General features: G+C 50.2%; 1 long non-coding RNA gene across 1 annotated transcript; it reads right to left on the reverse strand.

The window, feature by feature from the left end:
* Positions 1 to 2807: 2807 nt before the first annotated feature.
* On the reverse strand, positions 2808 to 18742 carry LOC129046408 (uncharacterized). Its single transcript, XR_008507598.1, has 3 exons — positions 18406 to 18742; positions 9812 to 9922; positions 2808 to 3408 (listed from the first exon to the last, which is right to left on the reverse strand). It is a non-coding gene; the product is annotated as an uncharacterized LOC129046408 (long non-coding RNA).
* Positions 18743 to 19137: the final 395 nt, after the last annotated feature.

Genomic DNA, 19137 nt, shown 5'->3' on the forward strand with positions numbered 1-19137 from the left:
TGGGAGGCGATACGGGTGATTGTAGGTCAAACTGATGGTTTTCATCATACATGAGGAGCTCCCACAAATCGTGCGAGAGTTGCCAAATGGCAAAATGATCCCAGGCTGTCAGCAGACAAGCCCCGGCAGGAGGGGGTGCCCAGGCGGCTGATGAACACGAGCCCAGAATCTCAGCATCACTAGGCATCAAGGGACGGGAGTTAAAACAGTAGCGAGGTACCTGTCGGCTCCAACACAGGTGAAGTAAAAAGCCTGCTCTGGCGGAGAACGGGAAGGCGGGACCTTAGGCTGGGGAGGGCAGGGAAGTCCTTAGGTGGGACCTGAAAGGTGGGAAGGGGTCAGCCGCGTAAGAGTCGGGGAAGAACACGGGGTAGGGAGATAGCCAGTGCACAGCCCTGGCTCAGGAAGGACTCTGGCCTCGTGGGAAGCTCTGTGTGTGAGTGAGCAGAGAACAGGGCAGCAGGCTCCGGCAGGGTCTCTCTGACCGTGCAGCCCTGAGCCTCACCTGCCTCCTAGAAACATTCATAGCATGGGTACGCCGGGGCAATCCGCTGTCTGCTGAGCCACCGCCGGCTCCCCAGAGGGCATCCGAACCCCTGCTGCCCTTCCGACTTACTCTCTGTTCTTCCCGCACGTGGGGGTGGACCCCAGGCCACTTGCTATTCAGGAAGATGGCCAACACTTCCCCCAGCCCTGCTCTATCCGCCAGCAATTCCCTTCCCACTTGCTCTCCTGCTGGTGAAACCCGCGCCATCCTCTCGGCTCTGGCTCGTACTGTGTGAGTCAGGAAGGCCCCACGAAGCCCGTGTCCAGCTCCAGGGGGGCTCTTTTGGCCCCGCCCACATCCTGGAGCACGGCTTGTTTCAGGGCACAGAGGCAGCCTCTTGGTAATGGGAGCCTCTGGGAGGACCGAAGTCAGACAGCCCAGGGTTCGAGTCCTGACAGTGGGCCTGTCATTCAGCCGCTCACATCTTCCTGTCCACCACCTGCCAATGGGAAGAAATAACACGCCCCGCACAGAGCGCAGGCTAACACCCCACACCGCGCGCCGCGTACCTGTGAGAATGCAGGGCACACGACAGTCCCTCGATACACGGTCGACTTCTGCCCCTTTGTGGACTGATGGCCTCCTCTCATTCTGCCCGCTTCTGTAAAGCCTCCGTTCTCATCTCCTCACACGCCCACCAGTGATACAACAGTACCTGGTAATTTAAATCAGGTAGGAAACATTACCGAGATACGCACACATTTGTTGAATGAATGAATGAGTATGAGAGAGGGAGGGCAGCCGAGCCCGTATCACAAAGGACCAGTGCGGGTGGGAGACGCAGCTGGTCTGCCATTCTGCCGGCCGCACCGGCCCCGTGCCCACACCCGCAGCTGATGCCCGCTCCCGGCGTGCCCACCCCCGCCCCACAGCCACGCCGAGACCTGGCAGCTGTTCCCACTGTTCCCACCTCATTCTGTGCTCACACTCCTCACATCTGCCCTGACACTCTGGGCTGGAATGCTCTCGGGGGCCTGGCACACGTCGGGGATTCCAGCGTTTGCAACTAAGGCAGAGACACTAGAGATCACCAAGTTTCTCACACAGCAGTGACACCTGAGCCGTTTTTCCTGGCTCCTCTCCGGGCACTTCAACAAGAGCGCCGGGTTTGGGGGGCGGGTGGGGGGGCTGGCAAAGTGGGTCCCTAGGGTCAAAATGCCAGGATGCCTTTCTGTTCCAACCCTGGTTGGAGCTTTAAAACGGCCCAGGCCCCCTTCCTGACTTAAGAGGTTATGTGGATGTGCCTGGACGGAAGCATCCTCCGGATGCAGGGCTCACGCCACAGGTGACCGCACACCTGGACCGGAAGGAAGGCAGAGGTGCAGGAGGTAGAGAACCGTGGCTGTGATTCCCTTATGAGCAGGCTCTGGTGCTTGTCTTTGGGGTTTTGGTTTAGGATTGGCCTTTCCTCCCAATGACGCCCAGTGGGTTCCCTCCTGCGGCCCTGCTCCTCGTGTGCCCAGCTGGGCAGAAGGAAGAGCTCATTCGGCAGCTCTTGGGAAGCCGGACTTGTCAGCCCAGACCACAGCCCTGATGGATGAGACCCAGCCAGCCGTCCATGTGAGCACAGGCGTGAGCGATGGGCTCGGAACAAGGTCACTCTGATGGCACAAATGTGACGGTCACCACTCTGGGGATGACGGCGCACGGGAAATGAGATTCCGGGGAGGGGACTGTGCACCAGAGGCAGCAATAGCGTCTGCGCTTCAGGGGATCATCTGGGGGCTGACACTGTGTCCTAGCTCCTGCTTGCTTTCCCATCAAGATTGGAGGTGACTCCTCCAGCGTCAACACACAGAGTCATTCTAGAAAAGCATTTTGGGAAGAGTCAAATGCAAAATATTGCTCACATTTGAAATGAGCCTTGGCGACCCCGCTCAGCACATCCCAACCCCTGTGCGCTCCCTGTTCCCTGGAGCACCGCACCCTATGCCTCGCTGTGCCATCACCCAGCCCCTCTCTAGATGCACAGCCAGCCTTTCAGACCCCTCCAAGCCAGCCACTCATTGGAAGCCTCCTCCATCATGCTGAAGGAAGCTTTCTGGATCACTCTAACAGCATTCAGAGACCCTAGCTCCTGGGGTGAGCCCGGACCAGCCCACCCTCTCCACCTTTCCCGAAGACCCCGCCCCTTCCTCATTTGAATAGTCTTCTTTGTTAGCGAGGGTTATTTGTTTAAAAGCAAAGAATCTCATCTGATCATCACATGCGGCAATATCTTAGACCTTCATGGCTCTTTGGGGATACGATTTGTGTGTCATTTCGCTTTTTATTGCTTTTTATTGGCTGTGGGACTCTTGAAAAGAAAATGACGACTATTTATCATGCACAGGGGCAATCTGCCAGAGCAGAGTGGATAACTGTCACCCGGAGGGAAAGGCAGCAGGGGGACACTAACGGATGAAAGTAAGTCACCGGGAGAAAGCGGGGAAGGGCAAGGATGTGAGGGCATCTGGGAGTTCTCCCATCCAGGGTGGTAAAGCCTAGCACACGGGACTAATCAACCATCACACGTCCCTCCAGTTAACAAGCACTCATGGAGGAATCTTAGATGTTCACAAAGGCCTCCCCGATCAGTCCTCCCAGACTGTGTTCAAAGGGAGGCTCCAGAGCCCCCACTGGATGCACCTCAGGACACTGAGTGTCTGTGAAACTGGCCAGACAGCAGCCCTGCTCATGCCGAGCCCATGGGGATGTCAAGAACACAGAGAGGGTGGAGCAGAGACATCTGGTCAACACAGGCTATCGTCATGGGAGAGGTGGTGTGTGTAGAGTCTTGTCCTTGAGTTAGACCATCCACAAGGAGGCCAGAGTCTGGAGAGCAGGTGTAAGCAGGTTTCCAGGCCACACCACAATACACACTGTGGGAAGAAGATGAAGAAGGGAATTTAAATTTTTTTCCTAATTGTGGTAAAATGCACATAACCTACAATATGGCCTCTTAATCATTTTTAAGCATACAGTTCATGTAAGTACATTCACGGTTGTGCATCTATCCCCACCATCCATCTCCAGAACATCTCCATCCTCCCAAACCGAACCTCTGTCCCCATTAAACACTAACTCCCCACCTGCGCCAGCCCTTGGTGCTCACCCTCTACTTTCATCTCCGTGATTTTGACTACTCTAGATAGAAGAAGGGAAATGTTTTTTAATAAACTTGTCATTTTAGAACAGCTTTAGATTTGCAGAAAAAGTGCAAAAATGGTTCAGAGAACTCCCATATAACCTACACCCGGTTTCTCCAATTATTAGTATCTTACCTTAGTGTGCATTTGTAACAATTAATGAACCCACATCGATGCATTATTATTAACTAAAGCATACACTCTATTTGAATTTCCTTGCCAAACGTCCTTTCTCTGTCTCAGGACCCCATCTGGGACACCACATGGCTTTTAGGCATCATGTTTCCTTAGGCTCCTCTTGGCTGTGACAGTTTCTCAGACCTCCCTTGTTTTTGATGATCCTGATAATTTTTAGGAGTCGTGGTCACGTATTTTGTGGAGCATTCCTCTATAGGATTTGTCTGATGTTTTTCTCACAATTCATTCGGGGTTATGGGTTTTAGAAGGAACACCCCAGAGGCAAAGTTCCCTTCTCATCACATCAAGGGTCCCTACAACCAACATGACTTATCCCTGTTGATGTCAACCTCAATACCTGGCTTAGGAGTATTCATCAGCCTTCTCCACTGTAAAGTTCCTCTTTTGTCCCTGTCTCCACACCATCCTCTTTGGAAGGAAATCACTATGTACAGTCATACTTCAAGGGTGGGAAGTTATGCTCCCCCTTTTTGAGGAAGGATTTTTTTAATCTCCTTTTTCTCTTTATTAGAGTCTATAATTGCAGGAGATTTTCATATCCCATTCATGCCATGTAAACACCAAACTGGACAAAATTTCAAAGCAAAAGAAAGGTCAGTTTAAGATCCAGAATCTTAGAAATTATAAAGCACCCCCAAGAACCAGAACCATTGGATGGGGCCCTGGTGCTGGGACCAGAGCTGACCTCCATTGCTGGGTGCAACTTCCCTATGAGGGCGTCATTCCTGATGCCATGCTCCAGCCATGCATGGATGCTTCAAGGACAGGGTGCCCACCATGGGCTGGGAAAGGGGATTCTACCCCTACCATACCGTTGGCATCCTACTATATTTGTCTCTTGCACTAAAATCTTGGCTCCCTGGCCAAGTTATGGAGTCCTCAAGGGAAAGGAAAGGGAGAGACAAAGCTCATCCTGCCAATGTCAACAGTACCCTCTCTGTCACCTCACATCTCTTAGATGCCCCAGTAGAGTATCAGCAACAGGTGACTAAGTCCACACACAAATGGCCAATGGTCAGTCACTTGAACTAAGAAGATCTAGCTTATTATAACAAAATTAGGTGATTAAATTTTGAATTTAAGTCACACCAGCTTCCACCATCTTCTAGTCCACCTTCTCCTCAAGCAGGGCTCCCTTCTCCCAAAGAGGATGCCAATGGGGTCCCATATTTCCCCTGCAACAAGAGGCAAGAGGACCCAAGGAACTTTGCCATGATGAAGTAAACTAATAGGCACAAGAAGAAAGCTCACTACCAGTGTTGGGCAGGTGTCTGTTGTGAAGGGATTGTTCCAGTGCAGATTCAGAAGGTGAGGGGAATGAAGAAGAAAGAAGGGATAAACATGGCGGCCCAGGTCCGATGAGTGTCTTCTCCACGCATGGCTGGGCTGAGCACTTTCACAGGTCAGTTACTCAACCCTTCCCCCAACCACGAGGGAGGGGCTCCTACTGGGCCCAGGTCCCTCTAAGCCCCTCTGACTAATGCCTCCTAAACCTCCTCTCCCATGTAAGGCTCATCTTCTCACCATGTCTGCCAGGACTCCACCTTTCTTCATACAGAGAAGGCAGAATCAAGGTGTCACTTGCACAGAGGAACCTGAATAAGCCCAGAGCAGGAAAAGGGGCTGCCCAGTGCTGGCAACACAGGGATGTGCTTGGAGGGTGGCCATCAGGTGGTATCTGCTCTTTCCCTAGACAGACTCATCCGTGATAAAGGTGGACGTATTCTGACTCTATCGTAAGGCTCTGGCCCCCTGGTGGTGTCAGTTTGGGTCCAGCTGGGCCATGGAGGAACCCAAGGTCTAGGTATTGGAATTCAGCATGGAGGTGGCAGTGTAAGGGCTGGTGGGGCTCAGGCAACAGGAATGGCCCCAAGGAAGGTCACAGCCAGGTGTCTTTTTGCATCAGGCTCAAGAGCAGAGACGTGGAAACAATGCCCTGCGTTGAGCGCTCTGTCTACCCAGGGTCAGACGCACCGTCTGGCATGTACCAGCGACGCCTGACCCACCAGGAGTGCCTCTGCTCCATCCACTGTGCCTTCCATCTCGTGGCGTCTAGGTAGCAAGCTGCTAGAGCAGGACGTGGTCAGGAGGTGTTCCCCTTAAATATTTTTTTTTCTTCAAAGATATTTATATTTCCTAAGCAAACTCATGTGAGAAGCCCCTCCCTTCCTCCATGAAGCCCCCCCAAAAGGTATCTCCTGGGAGAACAAAAACACTCGCATCATTCTCAAAAGATCTTGCCCTATTTGATTAAGTGTCACTGTTATCAGGGAAAACTTGAGGCTTCCTAGAATGTCTGACTGTTGTCATGTACATGAAAAACGTACGTGAGCTGGTTCTACAAGTCCATAACAGGTTGTAAGGGCCCAGGCATGATGGCCACGCACCTGAGGGCCAGCTGACACACAGAACACCAGCACCAGCTGGTTGCACCAGCCCTGACGTTCTCCAGACACCTTTGCTGAACCCACCTGCTCCCAGACCCTAGGTGGAAAGGAGTCAAGCTCAATGTGCAAATAAATGCAAGCGAAAGAGGTCCATTGGAAGTTTTGACTTGCCAAAAATCCCTGAATTGAATCCCAGAGTCCTCTAACGGACTGTTCTCCAGTGCAGTAGCCATTGGGCACCTGTGGCTGGTCAAATACTAGAAATTAATGAGAACTAAACAGGACTAGAAAGTGCAGTTCTCAGCTGCGGTGGCCACATTCCCAGGGCTTGTAGCCACATGTGGCTGGTGGCTACGTGTTGGACAGCACAGAAAGTTCCGTCACACAGGCTGTCCCGGAACAGTCCAAGGTGTGCTCTGGAGGTGCTGCGGACTTAGCAGCAGACTCCTGTAAGTCTGCCCAGGGGCAGCACTCCAGGGGCAGTGGCTTTCACCAGTTCCGCAAAGGCATTCATGACCCAAAGAAGACCAAGGAAAGTCTAGATCAGGCTATCATACCGTGCGATTGGAGGCAGGCAGGAAGGGGCTTCTTCCCTCACTTGGAGACACCTAGCTGTTCGTCCCCAGTTGCTAATCCAAATTCTGGCATTTTGCGCCATGTTCCCTTGCCCAGGAGAACAAGTCAGCTTTGGAAAAGTCTTGTCTCCTGGTGAAGATACCAGATGCCTGACAGAGGCCCAGGGGACCCAGAGGGGCTGCTCCAGGGGTCCTGCATGAATGATGCTCGTCCCTGCCATATCTGGACCAGAGGGAACAGAGTGTCTTTGGGTCCCACAGCCCTTCCTGGAGAAAGACAGCCCAGGAGTTGGAACACCAGCCCTCCTCCTGCAGGGTGAGCACTGGCCTATTCTCCCCTCCGCTGGGAGAGAGCTCTGGAAGCCGAGGAAGGATTGCTTATTAAGCTCTTGGAGGGCCCTCTGCATGCGATTCTGCCCAGAGCACATACTGTTGCCAAGCTGAGCTTGAGGTCACGTAAGAGCAGTTGACATTTGGTGTCCTTAACTGGAGAGGGGAGAGGACGAGAAAAGGTGCATTTGGCTAACATTTCGATGCCGGAGCCCTCACGGTAACGGTCCGTGGGAGCGGTCCTCCTTCCTCCATCCCAGTGGCCGGTGGGGCGGGGGCCGGTCCCCAGCGTTCACGCACACTGAGGGCATGGAGGTTGACTGCCAAATACAGAAATGGAAACACACCGGGTCCTTGTTCCAGACCGGGCCGCACAACGCCCGCATCATTGATTCATTTAGTCATCTTGTCGATGGTTGCCAATAACAACCTGCTTCTGTAAAAATAAGACTAAAAAAGGCACATAAGACTTTCCAAAACACTTGCCCAGAACAGTCTAAGCTGCTCGGTCCCCCCCCCACCCCGAGAATGTGTTGAGCACCCACCCCCACCAAGGCAGACGTTTGAGGGCTTCGTCGCTGGGGGGCAGCCGCTCCAGCCCCGGGCTCGTGTGGGCGCACGGCCAGAGGATCGCCTTCTGGACCTGCCCTCCCTGGGCTAGCATCTTCACTTACAGAGCTTCCTTTTCCCAGAACCAAGTGTCACCTGTAACTGCTGAAGCATTCCGAGATCAGGCCTGGCGCAAACTAATAACTCCACCTGTAATTGAGAGGCTCGTCCCATCTTAACTGAGATGTTCACATTATCAAGCGGTTTGTTTAAATTGTGAACGACAAATAACGGATCACGTTGACTCATTTGCTCTTCACCCGGGGCCTCTCTGCTGGCTATTTTGGGGCCCCAAGGTCTCAGAAGTTATTAATTTAATGCAGCTTACTCCTCAGTGTGTAAGCTGAAAGCCTGGTGTTGTACAACATTTTACATACTTAATAAATGTTGTGATTGATTTCATGTTTTTCAATCAATGTCACAGAACTGGGATTTACAGCATCGGGGAACATTTAGCGCATGAAGAGTTCTGTGGAAAGTTTGTGTTTGAGCAAGGGGCGAGGAGGGGAGAGAAGGCTTTTCCAGACTCCCTCCCCGCAGGGGAAGTGGGAAACGCAGACCAAAACCAAAACCAAAAGCTGTCCACGACCAAAACCAAAGCTGTCCACGACCCTCTTTGGGGGAGGTTTCAGTGGCTGCCATTCACATCTCCTTCTGGTTTTAAAAAGGAAGAAAAGAGAACATTTAGAGCAAAATTCTGACCCACACCAAAAATATCTGTATCAGATCCGTATTCATGACTCAGTTGGTGTGAAAAGAAGGCATCCTTGTTATCACAGCTCAGTCTTATGAGCACAGTAACCAAAATAGGATGTTTGGCAACCAGTCAAGTGTAATCAGTCTCTGCACAGAAATCGAATCAAGGACTGGGGAGCCCGAGCTGCTGAGCTGGCCAAGACGCTCTGCCAGCTTCCTCCGGCCCCAGCATGGCTCCAGGTTTTCAGCATCGGGGAACCTGAGATCTTGCTGGAAGGGGAACAATGGAGAGCCAAAGGGGCCTCCAGACCCTAAGTAAGGAACGCCCTTAGCTCACAGGGACAGTTTTCCCCATAACTGCTTCTGAGTCCCCTCGGGCAGGCGCTGGAGAGACCAGGTCCCATGGAGACCCAGGAGTTGGGTGATTGGCAGGCTACAGCTAAGCTGCTTCTCACCTTGTGCTCCTTACCCTGTGAACCTCATCTGACTTCTGCTTATGCCCCATCCAAATTTCAGCACGGACAGATTTCTTGAATTAACTAGCCAAGAAAGTTGAAGACTCCAAAGAGTATTGAGATGGTCCTGGCACAGGGGGGAGTAACAGATGAATAACAAAACTGATACTAACTACCCCCACCAACTTCCGACTCCCTCCTGGCCTGTACCTGCCACCTGATCCCCTACACTCACCAGCTCTGGGTCCTTGTTGAGGAAGGAAATGAAGGCTTCCCTCTCATGGTCCCTGAACACAGGGGGTGAGCTGTGGCCGAGCAGACTCTAGGGAGCATGGTCCACACTCACCCAGTATGCTCACCCCCAATGGTACCATTCCAGTGTGCCAGGAGACGTGAGCTTATAAATCAGAGCTCCAACTTCGCTTGGGTTTGGGTTGTTTTTAAAAGAAAAAAATCTAGGTGTGGTTTTTGTGCCCGGGCTTCATAGATAAAGTTTCTATGTAAACCATAGCTTATTTAAGGAAATTAAGGAGGCTGGCAGTTTGAGAAAGAGAGAAAAGAGAGGACAGTGTGGTGAGACTGGGGGACAGGGAGGTAACAGAGGGGTCCTAGTGTCCAGGAATTAATCCGTGTTTTTATATCTCCTTAAAATTCCCCCTGCAGGCCTCCCCTATCCCTCCTCACGACTTTCCCCACCCGGGTCACATCCACCCAGCACCCACCTGCCTGCACACAGATGACCCCGTTCCTCTTGTTCCAGCACCTGCCAGCCCCTGAGCCCCACGTCCCTTCCCCAAGCTCCGGGCTGGGGCCTCCTGGGGATTGTCACAGCTCTCTGCATACAGGCGCATCCGCCTTGCCACACACCCGGCCCCATCCCACCTACCGAATCAGGAGCCCACCGACACGAGGGGGCAGCTCTGGCCTTCAGTCCTGCCTGGACACCTTGGGCAGGTCATGTGTCCGCAGTGAGACTTTGTTTCTTCATCACCTCCTCCTGGGAGATTCGTGAAGACTGAAATTAGAATTCTGTATCTAAACACTCTTTAGGGGCGCCTGGGAGGCTCAGATGGTTAAGCATCTGCCTTCGGCTCAGGTCATGATCCCAGGGTCCTGGGATTGAGCCCCACATCAGGCTCCTGGCTCAGCGGGAAGCCTGCTTCTCCCTCTGCCCCCGCCCCCTGCTCATGCTCTCTCTCTCTGTATCTCTCGGTCTCAAATAAATAAATAAAATCCTTAAAAAAATTGTGTTTTTTTTTGTTTGTTTTTTATTTGTCAGAGAGAAAGAGAGAGAGAGAGCCCAAGCAGGGGGAGCGGCAGGCAGAGGGAGAAGCAGGCTCCCTGCTGAGCAAGGAGCCAGATGTGGGACTCCATCCCAGGACCCTGGGATCATGACCCGAGCCGAAGGCAGACACTTAACAGACTGAGCCACCCAGGCGTCCCCCTTAAAAAAATTGTTAAACACTCTTTAGTCTACAGCATCTCTGGCTCACAGAGGCACTCGGTAATACACCTGTATGGTTATCATTATTAATTACTCTACCAAGTCACCAGGGCTGAGAGTTCTAGAAAGTTCCTTCTGCCCTCCCCTTCGCAGCTCACATCTGACCTGTGCTCGAGAATTGTAGTCTGCCTCTGAAGTGGCCCGTGGGTCTGCCCCCTTCATCTGTTCTCGGGGTTGCTTCTTGTCCGTAACCTGCAGACTGTGCAGGTGTGGGGGTCCCCGCTTCCATGGGTCCTGGCAGCAGCACCCCCACCCGGTAGTCTTCCTAAGGCAAAGCTCTGGGACTCTCATGGTCACACATGTGGGTGCGCTCTGCAGGCTCAAGTGTCAGCTCTTCGGAATAAACTAGCAAAGGCAAAGCCGCTGCCGCTGCCCTTAGGGGTGCTCAGTGGGTCCGGGCCCCACCCATCCCTTACAGCTGCAGGGACAGCGGAACACACGCAGAGCTGACGCTGCCCCCGCCACCCATGCTGCCGCCTCCCCCCTCCTAGGGCGCCCTTCCTGCGCTGCCACCTGCTAAAACCTGCCCACGCCAAGCCCCTACCGTCGCCATAAAACCGTCTCAAATATACCTGGTGAGAGATTTCTAGATCCCATGCTCCACACCCCAAGTACAAACTGTTGCTCCTGGGATTTGTCTGTGCCTTCAGGACGTTGTGCTCACCCTCCCACTTCCCTCACAGGCTCTGGGCTCAGGGACCGCCCAGCCGCGCTCAGCAAGCCTGGCCAAACAGAACTAAATTGGAGTGATCTCCATCTGGTCCCTGCTCTTTGGCCTTGAGATTGGTACCCACCTTCCCCTCTCCCTGTCCTCTAGGTGCAGTTTCTGGGAGGGTGCAACACACACACGCACACACACACCCCTCCTGCGGGATGAACTCCAGTTGGCACCTGGGAGCCTTCGGATTCTGATTGGTTGTGTGCTAAAATATAAACAGACTCCAAGTTCGGAGCTATGAGAGAAGCAGTGTCCATCCCATCTTGTCCCAAAACCAGCTGGCTGCGGCCAAAGCCACAGGACATGTTGCTCATAAAATACCGGCTCTTGGCAGGGAAGCAGTCTCCAGGGACAATTCTATTTTTAAAAACCAACCTTATTGAGAGATAACTTGTATTAAATAAAGTCCATCATTTCAATGAGTTTTGACAAATGCTTAGACCATCACCATCAAGATACAGAATATTTCCATCACTCCAAGAAGTCCTGACTACATTTGTTAATTGAAAAACTTTTTAAAAGGGCAGTTGAAGTTCACAACATAATTCAGCAGCAAGTACAAAGATCTCCCGTAGAGCCCTGCCCCCCATGCATGAGCAGCCTCCCCCACCACTGACATCCCCTACTGGTACACTTTTTCCAATCGACTGGCCTACACTGACACATCGTTATCACCCAAAGTCCACAGTTTACCTTAGGCTTCATTCTTGGTGTTGATTATTCTGTTGGTACCGACAAATGTATAATGACATGTCTCCATCATACAGCACTATAATACAGAACAGTTTCACTGCCTTAAAAATCCTCTATGCTCTGCTGATTCATCCTCCCACCCTCCTCCCAAAACCCTGGCAACCACTGATCTTACTGTCTCCATAGTTTTGCCTGTTCCAGAATGTCATATACTCGGAATCACATAGTATATAGCCTTTTCAGACTGGCTCCTTTCACTTGGTGATATGTATTTTAGGTTCCTCCATGTCTTTTCATGACAGGTTGGATGTTTTTGTTTTAGTGCCAAATAATACTCCCTTGTCTGGATGGACCACAATTTATCCACTCACCTACCGAAGGACATTTTGATCGCTTCCAAGTTTTAGCAATTATGAATAAAGCTGCTAAACCACAATGTGCTGGGTTTTTTGTGGACAAAGTGTAAATACAAAGAAACATGATTGCAGGATCATATGGTAAGAGCATGTGTAGTTCAGTAAGAAACCACCAACCTGTCTTCCAAAGTGGCTGCACCATTTTGCATTCCCACCAGCAATGAGTGAGAGTCCCTGTTGCTCCACATTCCCCCAGAATTTGGTGGTGTTAGTGTTCTGGATGTTGGCTGTTCTAATAGATATGTTGTGGTTATCTCATTGTTGTTTTAATTTCCCTGAAGACAAATATATGGAGCCTCTTTTCACATGCTCATTTGCCATCTGTATCTCTTCTTTGGTCTGTTAAAGTCTTTGGCCCATTTAATCAGGTTGTTTGTTTTCCTCTTGTTGAGTGTGAGGAGTTCTCCATGTACTTTGGACAACAATCCTTTATGAGATGTGCTTTTGCAAGTATTTTCTCCCAGTCATTCTCTTGACTTTGTCTTTCACAGGGCAGAGATTTTTAATTTTTATTAAGTCCAGCTTATCAGTTATTTCTTTCATGGATCCTGCCTTTGGTGTAGTAACGCTACGCCCAAGGCCCGCTAGGTTTTCTCCTGTGTTATCTTCCAGGGGTTTTATAGTTTTGCATTTTACATTTAGGTCTAGATCCATTTTTACTTGATTTTTGTGAAAGATGTAAATCTAGATTCCTTTTTTTTTTTTTTTGGTGCCTGTGGATGTCCAGGTGTTCCAACACCATTTGTTGAAAAGACTGTCTTTGCTCCTTTGTCAGAAATGAGTTGACTGTATTCATGTGGGTCTATTTCTGGGCTTTCTGTTCTTTTCCATTGATTTATTTCTCTGTTTCAACAATACCACGTTGTCTCGATTACTATAGCTTTATAGTAAGTCTTGAAGTTGGGTAATGCCCTTCCTCTGACTCTGTTCTTGTCATTCAGTATTGACTCAGCTATCTGGGTCTTTTGCTTCTCTGTGTAAACTTTAGAATCACTTTGTTGTTATCCACAAAATAACTTGCTGGGATTTAGGTTGGGATTACATTGGATCTATAGATCAAGTTGAGAAGAACTGACATCTTGACAATATTAAGTCTCCCTATCTGCGAACATGGACTATCTCTCCATTTCTTTACAAAATTCTTTGATTTCATTTATCAGAGTTTTGTAGCTTTCTTTGTGTGGATCTTATACAAATTTTGATACATTAATGCCTAAGTATCTCATTTTTAGAGTGCTAATGGAAATGGTCATGTGTTTTTAATTTCACTATTGGGATATAGGAAAATGATTGGCATTTGTGTATTAACCTTGTGCTCTGCAACCTCACTATAATCACTTAATAGTTCCAGGAGGGTTTTTTGTTCATTCTTTCAGCTTTTCTACATAGACTATTATGTCATTTGCCAACAAAGACAGTTTTATTTCTTCCTTTTCAATCTATATACCTTTTATTTCCTTTTCTTGTCTTATTACATTAGCTAGAACTTCTAGTACAAGGTTGAAAGGAGTGATGGGAGGGGACATTACTGCCTTGTTCCTGATCTTGGGACAATTCTAGAGTCAGGACTTTCTACAAATCATTGGCTCATGAGGAACCAATGAGGTGGAGCTGCACAGAGGGTGTTCAGGGGGAGATGATGATCAGCCATCTGATTTGCTTTGGCTGATTAGCAAGTATAGAAGTTGGACCCTGTGGTTTTAGAGGAGACCCTCAGTTCTTGCTCATGGGGGTGCTAAGCAAGGCAGAGAGGAAACAAAACTGACAGGCTCTCAGAAGGTTGAAGGTAACAGGTGGTTCCTGGTGTGGGCCCAGGCAGCTCAACCCCAGAAGGACTTTGGCACCTCTGAGGTGGATGCAGGAAAGTGTGCTCAGAGGGAGGGAGGAGATGTCAGGGCTTAGCACATCCACCAGGCGAAGAGCAAGAATGAGCATGGTCTATTTCCAGTCACCAGCACCCTCAGTCTCATCTAGAGGGCCAGCCAGGATGCAGAGGCTACTGGCTGAGAGGTGCTAATAAGATGGACACATGGGCCAAGTTACCAGGGCAGACCACTGCATCCACTCACTGCCATCTCTGCATCCCCTGGGCTTGTACCTAATATGGAGGAATTCTCAGGGATTAAGCAAATGTGGGGAATGGACGAGGATGTGACAGCAAAACCAATCAACAGGAGCGGCAAAATGAGATTTTTATCGAGATGGGAAAAAAAGTCATGGGGTCCCGTCAAATTGCTAACATGGCCTGAGGCACCCCAGAAAGGCATTCTTTGAGAATCTTAGCAGGAGTGGCCAGGAACACAGTCAGAAGTCATGCAGCCTGGGGTCAAATTTGAGACACTTTACTCCCACCCCTTGGCAAGTGACAATACTCTCCAGGATTGTTTCCTCCTTTCTGAAAGGGGGTTTTGTAAATAGCTGAGTACCCCACCTTCTGCCATTTCCCTGGAGCAGGTACTCTGCCCCTGCACAGATGCACTTTGGGAAAGGAGGGGAGGAGACAAGCAGCAAAATCACTCTCAATTAACCCCAGGGAGTCATTCATTCTAGCTGACCACAGAGCTGGAAAAGCAGAGTTAGGATGGAGAGTTTCCCAGGCAAATTATAATTGTGGAGGGTGGGAGACGGAGTACGGGAGAGAACAGGAGACCCATCAGTGAGCCAGGCTCTGGGATAGCTGCTCTGGACGCCTGACAGCTGCAACTATTTCGGGAATATGAGTGGAGGGGAGGACACCTCTACTTCCTCTGTTTTGCCTGCCCCATGCCTGGAGCCCAAAGCCCACCAGACTTCTGCAGGCATGCCAGCAGTCGGCATCATGTGGCCCCTTCCAGGAAGCCAGTCCACTGGCTCTTGTCAACCAGTCCTGTGTGCAGGCTGTGCTGAGAACCCGGCTCAGCCTGGGTGCAGAGGAAGGACCAGCTGGTGTGGAGGAGTGAGAAGCTTCCATGTGGCCTGTGTGGTGGCTGGGCAGGAGGTGGAGACAACTGAGCCAACCATACCAAACCCTGGCATTCTCAGAGACAAGATCCATGTTGAAGGGAACACTTTAAAAAAATAAGAGGAAATTCCCAGGCGGTGCCCTGTGTGACCGTGCCTTCCATCCTCACCACGGCCCCACAGGGTCATCGTGGCTAGCCCATCTTACGCATAAGGACACCGAGGCTCAGGATGTTCAGGGTACCATGAAAGCTAACGACCCAACTCCAGAGGCAGAAGACACAGGTTCTACCTGAGGCTCCATCACCAACAATCATAGCCAAGAGACCCTGAGCAAGTCACTCAACCTCAGCGTGCCTCAGTTTCTACAATTATAAAATAGCTCATGACTCCACCTCCTTTAGAACTGTCTTCAAACAGCCCTAATGGACTGTGTCATGGTCCACAGGACTAGCTGCCCCTCCCTGGGCAAGGAGGGGGTTTCCCTGCCCTCTCTAATACCAGGGTAGCCTCACGTCTGTCTGCCCAAAGAAGCGAGAGCTGTAGCAACTCATTTTCTGTCTGAGAGGGGGCTTTCAAAGCCAGCATACCAAGTGCTCTTTCCTTTTCTCACTGCCATGATTCCAAAAATGTCCCAGAGAAAGAAAACAACATGATTCTGGATCTGGAGGGATGATGACACAGAGCAGGACCCACATGCGTGGATACATAGAGCAAATAAGAAATAAATCTCTGTGGTGTTGGGTGTTGTCATTTAGCATAATGTACCCTGCCCCGACCCCTGACCACCCCATGCATTTGCAGCTCTGTGCCCAGCCCCACCTGCACTGGAGTGTCTGTGCCCCTCCACGTGTGATTTTCCTGCAGCACTGGTAACATTTACAACACTGTGTATTTTTCCTTTACGTTGTTTATCTTCTGCCTCCCCTTAAAAGAACATAAACCCCATAAAGCAGGAATTTGTGTCTCTTGTTCATGACTATCTTTTGCACCAGGAACAGAGCTTGGCAGGTGGACACATGCACACACACAAAACATGGAATAAATAAATGTGGAATAGCAGAAATTAACTGAGGCTCTATCCCAAATGAAATACAGATGCATTTAATCTTCAAAATAACCCAATGTTTCAAATACTATTATGATTCCCATTTTACAAATGAGAAAAACAAAGCACGAGGGTTAAGAGAACTTGCCCAAGGTCACACACTAAGCCAGCGTGCAAGTCCGGACCACATTTTCAATGACTGTGTCCTTTGGCCTGTCAACAATACCTTCTCTGCAGCATTGCTGGGAGGGGGTAAAGGGCTTGAGGCATACAAGGGAATCAGCAAATGGTAGAAGCCACAGAAGGCATGCTGCTGGCCTGCTGATCAGAAAACTAGGAAGAGGAAGAGTGCATGTCCTCCCGGGCCTCCTGACCCCAAAGCCCATGGCTGTTCTGGGATATCAGCAGGTCCCAAACCTGGCTGAGCTCCAGGATCACCTGGAGGGGTTCAAAAGCTACCATTGTCTGGGCCTTGGGTACTAAATGCAAACCTTTGCAGATAGGTCCAAACACCTCTACTTTTAAAGAGCAATTCAGGTGAAGCAGACTCCCAGACCAACGTAGAGGAGACTCTGCACCATTCCTGGCTCATCACCTGCTGGTGAGACCCTCCATTCTCCTCTTAGGCTAGATGATAAGACTGTCACCCTGCCTGCTAAGGGGTCTGGCCCTGTATTTCCACCCTCATGCTAGGAAGTCACCAGTTAAATGATGTGGTGGGCTTGTCGATTCCATCTCTGACTCCAGCTGAGACCTCAGCCCAGATTCCTGGTGTTGCCAAGAGTGACAAGAGAGGTGACCCTCTGTACATCAGCCATGAAAAGGTCGAGGGTCATGGTCTACATGAAATTCTGGTTGCTCTCACAAAGGTGGTTGGAAAAGTTTCTCTCTGTGGATGGATAGCCTCCAGGTGTCCACCAATATCTGGTGCTTTATTTTTCCCTGAACACTGCTCCTGAACCCCCTATTAAAGACGCTGATCCCCTGATGATGAGAGTGAGTACACAATGCCAGTAAGAGTTCTTTTGGGGAATGTTCCTATTGGAGTGTGTTATGGGCCAAACTGTGTCCGCCAAAATCCTGTGTTGGAGTCCTAACCCCCAGCACCTCAGAACATGGCCTTATTTGAAAATGGGGCCATTGCAGATGTAATAAGTCAAATGAGGTCATACTGGAGCACGGTGAACCTTTAATCCAATCCACTGGGTGTCCTAACAAAAGGGGAAATTTGGGACATAGAGACACACACAAGGAGAATGCCATGTAAAGATGAAGCAAGATCGGGGTGCCTGGGTGGCTCAGTCGGTTAAGCATCTGCCTTTGGCTCAGGTCATGATCCCAGGGTCCTGGGATCGAGCCCCGCATCGGGCTCCCTGCTCGGTGGGAGGCCTGCTTCTCCCTCTCCCACTCTCCCTGCTTGTGTTCCCTCTCTCACTGTGTCTCTCTCTGTCAAATAAATAAACAAAATCTTAAAAAATAAAAAAATAAAATAAATAAAAATAAAAAGATGAAGCAAGATCCAGGAGATACGTCCACAAGCAAAGGAATTCCAAAGACTACTGGCAAACCTTCATAGGTTGAGAAAGATTCTCTCTCACAGACCTCAGAAGGAACAAAGCTGCCAGCACCTTGACCTCAGGCTTCAGCCTCCAGGACTGGGGGAGAATAGATGGTGTTGCTCTGAGCCACCCAGTCTGCCACGCTTCATCACAGCAACCCTGGGACACTCGTGCAGCGAGAACCTCCTGCATCTGGGGAAGTTGCTGAAAGAATGGGTTCACAGGCCACAGGCTCTTCTGTTCCTTAGACCACGATGAAACTCATCTCACACAGGAGAGAATGAAGTCAAGAAGAATGCAAGCAGGAAACAAAAGATTAGCTGGATGGCAACAAAACCCTGTTTCTAGTCCCCACCACCCCAGGGACAAGCCCAAGACTGCTCCTTGGACTCCGTGACATCCATGCAGGTGTCCCTTTTGACCACATTGTTGTGAGCTAGATTCTTTGGGTTGAAAATGACAGAAACCTGATTACTGCATGTGCTTTCTGAAACAGGCGAGCCTTTGGTCAGTGTCAAACCCTTAAAAGCTCAGGTCATAATCCCAGACCCAAATCCTAAAGGAAAAACTCAACCCTGAAGGCTTTTGCTTCACCCACTCACCTGTTTCTATGTTGTTTCTGAGGCCAGAGCACGACACCGGGTTTCTCCTTGGGCTTCACTGGTGGTTTCCTTCCCAATGGTCACTTCCACTTCTTCCTGCGGCAAAGCTCTCCACAGCCACTTGCTCAGAGGGTAGGGAGGCTTTCTCTCCCCTAGAATTGAAATGTGGTTGGTCTGAGCCAGTCCTTTCTCTTGTCAAGGACTGGTTTAGGTGCTGAGGTGTGGCTGGTAGAGTTGAGAGAATAAGCATTTAAGAAAAAACAGAATCATGGCTGGGGGCCCACGTTTGCCCGTGAGGCCCAGAATCTCTCTGGCCATTCTCCATCCCTGCAGTGCAACGTGCCTGCTCTGCTGCTGATAGCAGGGTGGAAACTGCAAACATTCTGGGCTTTCATAATGTCACCATGATGCTGCATTAGCAGACTCTGGCGCCACCCACCCCCTTGACTTCTTGTTTTATGGGATAACAAACATCTTACTGTGTACACTCCCTTAGTCAGATCTTCTGTTACTTGCAGTCAAAACCATCCTAAGTTTCATACTTCCAAAGCAAAAATACACAAAGGGATGACTGGTCATCCCAGGCAATGCTCGTTAGTGGGTTGCTGTCCATGGACAACCATAATGAGCTCCCCAGATTGAATTTGCCCCTCTCAAATGCCCCAGGGAAACTCACACTCAATGGAGCATATCTCAACAAACGCCCTTTGTGGGCAGGCAAATGCAGAAGCA

Source organism: Mirounga angustirostris, unplaced genomic scaffold, assembly GCF_029215605.1.
Source record: "Mirounga angustirostris isolate CCGP_5_RB_7025 unplaced genomic scaffold, mMirAng1.0.hap1 SCAF_4, whole genome shotgun sequence".
Taxonomy (NCBI): Eukaryota; Metazoa; Chordata; class Mammalia; order Carnivora; family Phocidae; genus Mirounga; species Mirounga angustirostris.